The following is a 7387-nucleotide window of genomic DNA, read 5'->3' as shown; positions in this document are numbered from 1 at the left end:
ACAGATTATTGATTCATATCTGATCAGCGCTGCCTGGTTTCACCGTTTGAGCAGAGTTGGTGAGTGATTGACAGCTGCTCAGAGACAGCAGACTCCAGATCAGCTCTGATTGGTTGTTTTCCTCCGGTCTGTGTGTGATGGAGTGAGTGAGTGAGTGAGTGAGTGAGTGAGTGATGGAGTGAGTGAGTGAGTGTGAGAGAGTTAAGTAAAGCTAATTAGAGGCTTTGCACTGAGTTCAGGTTAGACAGCTGGATCTGTGAGGGATTTCCTGGCTCTTCTTGTGCTTCAATGATTTCCATCTGACTCCGGTTGAGATGATGATGCTGATGATGATGATGATGATGATGATGATGATGATGATGAGAGCGGTGGCACACGGTGAGCTGGTTCAGCCTTTGAGACTCCCCCCTGGACCCTTCACTGGCATCATTTTAAAGATGTGGTAATGTGGAGGAAAGCGTTTAGGTAGTAGAGAGTGTCTCTCAGAGAGACAGGGATGGACGGTGCTGCTTCTAGCTAGAAGAGATCTGGTTAAACTGGTAACTGCTGCTCCGCCGGGCACATCACTAGAACGTTTAGCAGTTTAATGGCCTGAGAGGAGAGTCAAAACTGAATGTTCTACTCTTATTGATTCATATAGAGACTCTTATAGAATATCATAAACATAGAGACATTTCACATCTGAATTTAGCCAAAAGGTCCCACAAAGGGCTGAAGGCTGAGACTCCGAGGAGTCAGTGGAGTCTAAAGCCGAGGAGTCAGTGGAGTCTGACGCCGAGGAGATGAAGGTGTGTAGAGCTAAAGTGTCACCTCTGGAGGAAGAGCTAACGTCTCTATCCAGCAGCAGTGACTCACACAGCCCTCCGGTCGCTGTCATCTGGGACTGAGAGGCTTCAGAATATAAACAGGGGAACATTTCAGTTACACTAAATGAATATAGACCTTAAACTGAGCCTTAAAGTCTGCAGCTCCACGGCCGGGGCTCAAACCCACATGAAGGAGAGTTCTGTAAAAGCCTGAGGTGAAGCTCAACAGTGACCTCGTCCAAAGAGACACAGCTGTGCTACTGCAGGCGCTCCACCAGAGGGCAGCATCACAATACAAATACAAATACATATTCATATTCTCAGATGTTTCTGATCCACCGTTGGGCCAGTTGGTGAAATCTGAAATATGTATTTACTCCCCTCAAGGTCGCTCTGAGGGAGGATGTTGGAAACACCAACGTCCTGCGGAGGCATCAGAACATCACTGACTACGATCTAATGTGCCGAATGAGTTTTATGCACCGTTTGAACAATGTGCCCCCCCCCCCCCCCCCCCCCCATGATCCTCTCCACTGCTGACGTCAGGAGGATCCTCTTCCTCACTAACATACAGTAATACACCAGGTCTGAGCAGCCAGCAGAGGTCTTCACTGAGTGATCATCATCCCAGTCCTGCTTGGAGAGGCTGCTCATCTGGACTTATCAGATCCATGTAGACCCTGATCAGTCTGCAGATCTACTGAAGCTACCATCTCCTCTGGAACATGAAAACACCTACAGTATGTAAGAATGCTGTTTACTGATTAAACCATCATTCCCCTGAGGCTGTCTCTGCTGGATGTGACCAGCAATGATTTATACGTGGAAGAAGTTACAAACAGGAACTTTAAGACCCCAGACAGTTGGGATTGGCACTAACACCACTATCACCACCACCATGAGCACCATCACCACCACCATGAGTCTTCTCCCTCTGATGACCCACGACTGCTCTGAACACAGCTCAGATCACATCATCACATCTGCTGATGGTACAACATCTGCATTACCAACAGTGAGGAGTCTGCACACAGAGACAGCTTGCTGTGTGGACAATGTCTTTAAAGTCCAAAGGGGACAATCATTGACTTCAGAACTATACGATCCCTCCCCACGTCTCATCAACGGCTCTGCAGTAAAGACAGTTCATTCCACATGTCTGTATGTTCATAACCTCCGCTGGTCTCTCAACACCACCTACAGAGTCCAGAAAGTCCAGCAGCATCTCCTCTTCCTGCGTTGCGTGAGGAAAGCCAGGCTCCCCCACTCCCACATGGGGCACCTGTAGAACGTGGAGGGAAAGAAAGAGGAGGAAAAACTACTTTATTTATCTACTGGGTCACGGTCCACGCTCCGTACTCCGTCCATGTGGGACTGGAACCGGCCACCCTCCAGTTCCACAGCCAGGTCTCCTCAGACGGAGTCGCTGACACCTCCAGAACACATCCTGACAAGTTGCATTACTGTTCGTACGGCAACCGCACCACCTCTGACTCTGAGACCCTCGGAGACCCTCGGAGACCCTCGGAGACCCTCTGAGACCCTCGGAGACCCTTGGAGACCCTCTGACCCCACAGCAGCTGGTGAGAACAGCAGAAAAGGGACATTTATTAAAAAGCACTGCTCCAGCAGGGCCCTAACATTATGAAAGACTCCTCTCACCCCCCCGTTACCTGAACTCCTACAGGATGCTGCTGAAGGCTCTATCCCTGTAGACATGCTTTAGTAGTAGTATTTATTTTATGTACATATTCAAACTGAAGCAGCTGTAGTTAAGACAAGTAAGCACCATAAAGGAAACTGATAATATCACTGTAGGTCTCTCTCACAGAAACCAGGCCTGTCAGAGTTAACCCCATAATAACACGTTAACGCAAAGTCCTTTTAACGACACTCATTTCTTTAACGCAGTCGATCTTTTGCAGGTTGTAGCAGCTCAGTTTCAAAGGAATCCATCGGTACCAACCATGTCAGACTAGCTGGTCATGAAGAGGTTAAATAACGCTCCTAACTGTCATGTCCATGTTCAAAGGGGTCCCTTGACCTCTGACCTCCAGATCAGTGAATGTAAATGGGTTCTATGGGTACCCACGAGTCTCCCCTTTACAGACATGCCCACTTTATGATCATCACATGCAGTTTGGGGCAAGTCATAGTTTCTGGATCAATATCTGTCATTGATTCATATATTTATATACATACATTTACATAAAGCAGCATATTAGTCCACTCCCATGTTGATAAGAGGATTAAATACTGGACTGATCTCCCTTTAAGGTTCATTTAGAACAGATAAAACATGTGGGATTAAGTATTTTAATGACTGACAGCACTAACGGAACTCTTTGCCTCGTACGTGTTGCCCTGTTAGCATAGATAACAAACACGTTATCAGTTTATTGGACATACCTGTATGATATTAAGTGTTTTTAATATTTAATCAGAAGTGGTAATAACGACTGTAGATATCAACGTGTCCATCATGTCGTTTTAAATGTACAAATCATTTCTCACTAATCAAAATATGAATCTTGATCAATAAATACATTTCTCAGTGAGAATGTTTGTGGTAGATATCTAACTAAATCACAACTAGTCTACTTTTACCATTGACCTCTATTCAAACTCAATCACAGATATCGACACTTCAAATGTGACGCGTCAGAATTCCAAGTCGACGTTTCCAGAATGAAACGTGTTTAAATTCTAATTATTATCTATAATTCAATTCTCACTGGAGGAAATGTCAATGGTTGATTTCTGAAATGTTAAATTACATTTTCACTTTAGTCACAACCTTTTCTCAACATGTGAAAAAGGATTTACTGATATCTGTTATAAATCAAAGATATGTGGACAGCAGTTCTGACCAGTCAAAATGTAGTTTCTACTTGTGAAGATGAATCTGTGACATGTCAACATTAAAATAAATAGTTTTACAGATATCTTAAATTAACATTTAAACAGCATTTAACAGTTGAAATGTCATTTCCACTCATGAGACCTAAATCATCCCGACTGATTAAATGTTAAAGCCGTAACACCGGTGACATCTCATATAATCTAACATTAATAAATCATAATGTTTAGATTGATTCATCTCTGCTTATTCTGGAGGCTGTAAACTTTGGTCCTGTTGAACTGAACTATAATCTATAGTGAGGTGTTCCTCAGAGTATATCGACACCGACATCTAAACAAGAAGAAGAAGCAGAAGCAGAACCCCGTGGTACTTCCAGGTGTTCAGAGCTCTCAGAGAGTCTAACTGCACATTCAGAAACTCCTCAGTGAGTCGTGGAGTAAAGATTTTCCTCCTCCAGCCGGAGCAATGTTCATCCATCAGCGCTGACAGCCACGCAGAACGTGATAGCCGGACTATTACAGCCAATGCAAATAAATGGACTGATTACTCTCTTATGAAAGCTGCCTTCAGCAGCGAGAGGAACATTTCTCCTCCAGTTCTCCGGCTCAGACACTCTGAACCGTTCAGACGGGATTAACACAACCTTAACGTGTTGGTTAAACGTCCTGTTGAGACGCACAATGACTGATATAGTTCAGAGTATATAGTGATAGATTAAAATGACTTATCCTCACTCACAGGGAGACACAATGATCTGTTCTGCTCTTCATTACAGTATTTTATAACATTATAGAGTCCTTTAGTATTTTATAAGACAAAGTCATAACTGGTAAAATGTGCTCATATAAGATTCATAAAGACGTTTCATATGCTGCCTGTGTATTTATGTATGTATCTGAATGTGGCACATCTTCAGCTGTGATATCTTCTAGTTCTCTTCAGTCTGTTTGAACCGTCTCCAGCGTTTGGTTGAAATATGTTGAGCCAAAAAATAATTCCCAGGGTGCACTGTGATTTTCAGAACGTGACCTTTAGAGGTGGAACTCCTTCGAGTGTTTGCAACAGAGAAACTCCCTGAACTCCTTCAGCGACCTGGAGGGAGCCGTCCACCGCTGTCTGGCAGAGAACCTCGGACCTGGAGGTGCTGCAGACCGCCCCGGTGCATGATGGGAGGTCACGGTTCCATGAAGCCAACAGAACCACATTATCTGTGAATCTGAGGTGTCCAAACCGGACCCTCTCCTCCGCCTGGCAGCGTCTTGAGATCCGGTCCCTGCTGGAGCCCGACACCCGACCAAGACGTGCTTGACTTCCTGAATACGGACACAGATCTCACGCTGGTTGTTTAAGGACCGATTTCAGACCCCATCGGTTCTCGGCCTGACGACGGATCGGCCTCTGGGGGGCAGAGGGCTGTGCAGTGTTTCTGGGGTTCCGGTGTAGCCGGCAGATATCGGAGCCAAGACTTCCTCTTCCGTGCGCTGCTCATTGTTTACGGTCCGATTAGCGACTCGAGGCCCGAGACTGGAGTTGGAGTTGAGAGACGACGTGGTTTTAAACTAACTGAAAGCTGAATCATCGTCAGACGGTAGCCGGGAGGTTAGTCGACCCAAACCTGCTCCAACGTGATTGGTCGATTCTACTCGGACTACAGACGGAAACCAGAACGCTTCCGATGCCAGACTCTGGTACCGTTGCCTCCAGATTCTACATGAGTCTGTTTATAGAGATTCTATAAGGAACAAACTCACATGACCCCTCAAGTAACCGAGCAGGGGGTGAAGATCTGGTCCAGGACCAGGACAGAGTCCTTCTGGATCTGAGGTTCTGAGCCTCCTCTCTGGTACCCAGCAGGCTTGAGCTTCAGGGAGAATGAGCAGTGTGATACTCACACCTGATACTGAACACCCTGCGGTCCCCCTTTCTAAAAATGGGAACCACCACCCAATAATTAGGTTGAGGGTCAGCGGTTCTCCTCCCCTGCTCAATGCAGCCCTGCCAGAACCTCCTGGTCTCCTGACCTCCTCACACACCTGGGTCTTTGCTTCAGCAACCACCAAAGCTGCAGCCGTGCTGGCTTCCCAGAACCGGTCCACTGCTTCAGAACACTCCTGAGTGAACAGAGCCAGACTGACCAATGACCTTGTGAGCACCGATGGACACATGTACGGCCCAGTTCACCCTCACTTCATGTCCAGCTCTACCAGGTCTGTCCAGGCAACACGCTCTCATCCCAGCTCATCACATACCGCCGCCTGGCCTCACTTTCGGATCAGGCATCAGAACCACTGTAGTTGTGTTTAGGAGAGAACTCCACGGTTGGTTAAAGCTCCTCCGTGCGTCTGTACAGTGAGAGAGACTCTGAATGTTGTGAACACGGAACACTAACAGCGTCTCCTGGATGAAAGCCTGGTATTCGTTGGACCCGTCCACCTCCCCTCCGGCCCGCCCGGTGTGTGTCTCTTCAAACTACGTCACCAGACTCGTGGCAGGCTTCCTCTTATTGCCACAGATGGACTTACGTTCCAGTGAATGGAACGCCTGCTGCGTCTCACGGTGCTGAAGGCAGCTTTATGCGGTGGCAACACACGCCGACGGGCGGCCGTGACAAAGCCTCGGTGTTTATGGTAGCGGTCGGTCGACAGCCCCGTTTCTCTCTCCACCCGAGTGTGTCCGAGACGCACGGCTGCAGACGTGACCACAGAGTTGATCATTGACCTTTGACCTAATGTGTTCTGGTTCCCGCACCACTCGGGTTCAGATGAAGTGAGACGCCATAACCCAGAGAACCTCCTGGTCCTGGCCCGCCCCGCCCGGCCCCGGGGTCTATCCCTGAGGGTGGGGGGTCCGCTGGGTTTCAGACCGGGACTACGTCTAATCAGAACATTCCTAATAAGAGTCCAGCCGGGACCTTTATCTGTCCTCCTCTACCGCTCTCCTCCTCTACCTCTCTCCTCCTCTACCGCCAGCTCTCTGCTGTCACCGTAAAATCAATAACATAGAATAACATACAATCACATACAATCACATACAATAACATACAATAACATACAATCACATACAATAACATACAATCACATACAATCACATACAATAACATAGAATCACATAGAATCACATACAATCACATACAATCACATAGAATAACATACAATCACATAGAATAACATACAATCACATACAATAACATACAATCACATACAATAACATACAATCACATACAATCACATACAATAACATACAATCACATAGAATAACATACAATCACATACAATCACATAGAATAACATACAATCACATACAATCACATACAATCACATACAATAACATACAATCACATACAATCACATAGAATCACATACAATCACATACAATCACATAGAATAACATACAATCACATAGAATAACATACAATCACATACAATAACATACAATAACATACAATCACATAGAATCACATACAATCACATAGAATCACATACAATCACATACAATAACATACAATCACATAGAATCACATACAATCACATACAATAACATAGAATCACATACAATCACATACAATAACATACAATCACATAGAATAACATACAATCACATACAATAACATACAATCACATAGAATAACATACAATCACATAGAATAACATACAATCACATACAATAACATACAATCACATACAATCACATACAATCACATAGAATAACATGTAGACTA

General features: G+C 45.4%; 1 long non-coding RNA gene across 1 annotated transcript in view; it reads left to right on the top strand.

The window, feature by feature from the left end:
- Positions 1-6744, top strand: part of LOC141752708 (uncharacterized) — an 8505-nt gene extending 1761 nt beyond the window's left edge. The window contains exons 2-3 of the long non-coding RNA XR_012590328.1: positions 4691-4721; positions 4758-6744. This is a non-coding gene — a long non-coding RNA (uncharacterized LOC141752708). The remainder of the gene's footprint in view (positions 1-4690; positions 4722-4757) is intronic.
- The last annotated feature ends 643 nt before the right edge of the window (positions 6745-7387 follow it).

This window comes from Sebastes fasciatus, chromosome 16 (genome assembly GCF_043250625.1).
Source record: "Sebastes fasciatus isolate fSebFas1 chromosome 16, fSebFas1.pri, whole genome shotgun sequence".
In the NCBI taxonomy this organism is placed as follows: domain Eukaryota; kingdom Metazoa; phylum Chordata; class Actinopteri; order Perciformes; family Sebastidae; genus Sebastes; species Sebastes fasciatus.
This window is presented reverse-complemented; position numbering and strand designations above follow the sequence as displayed.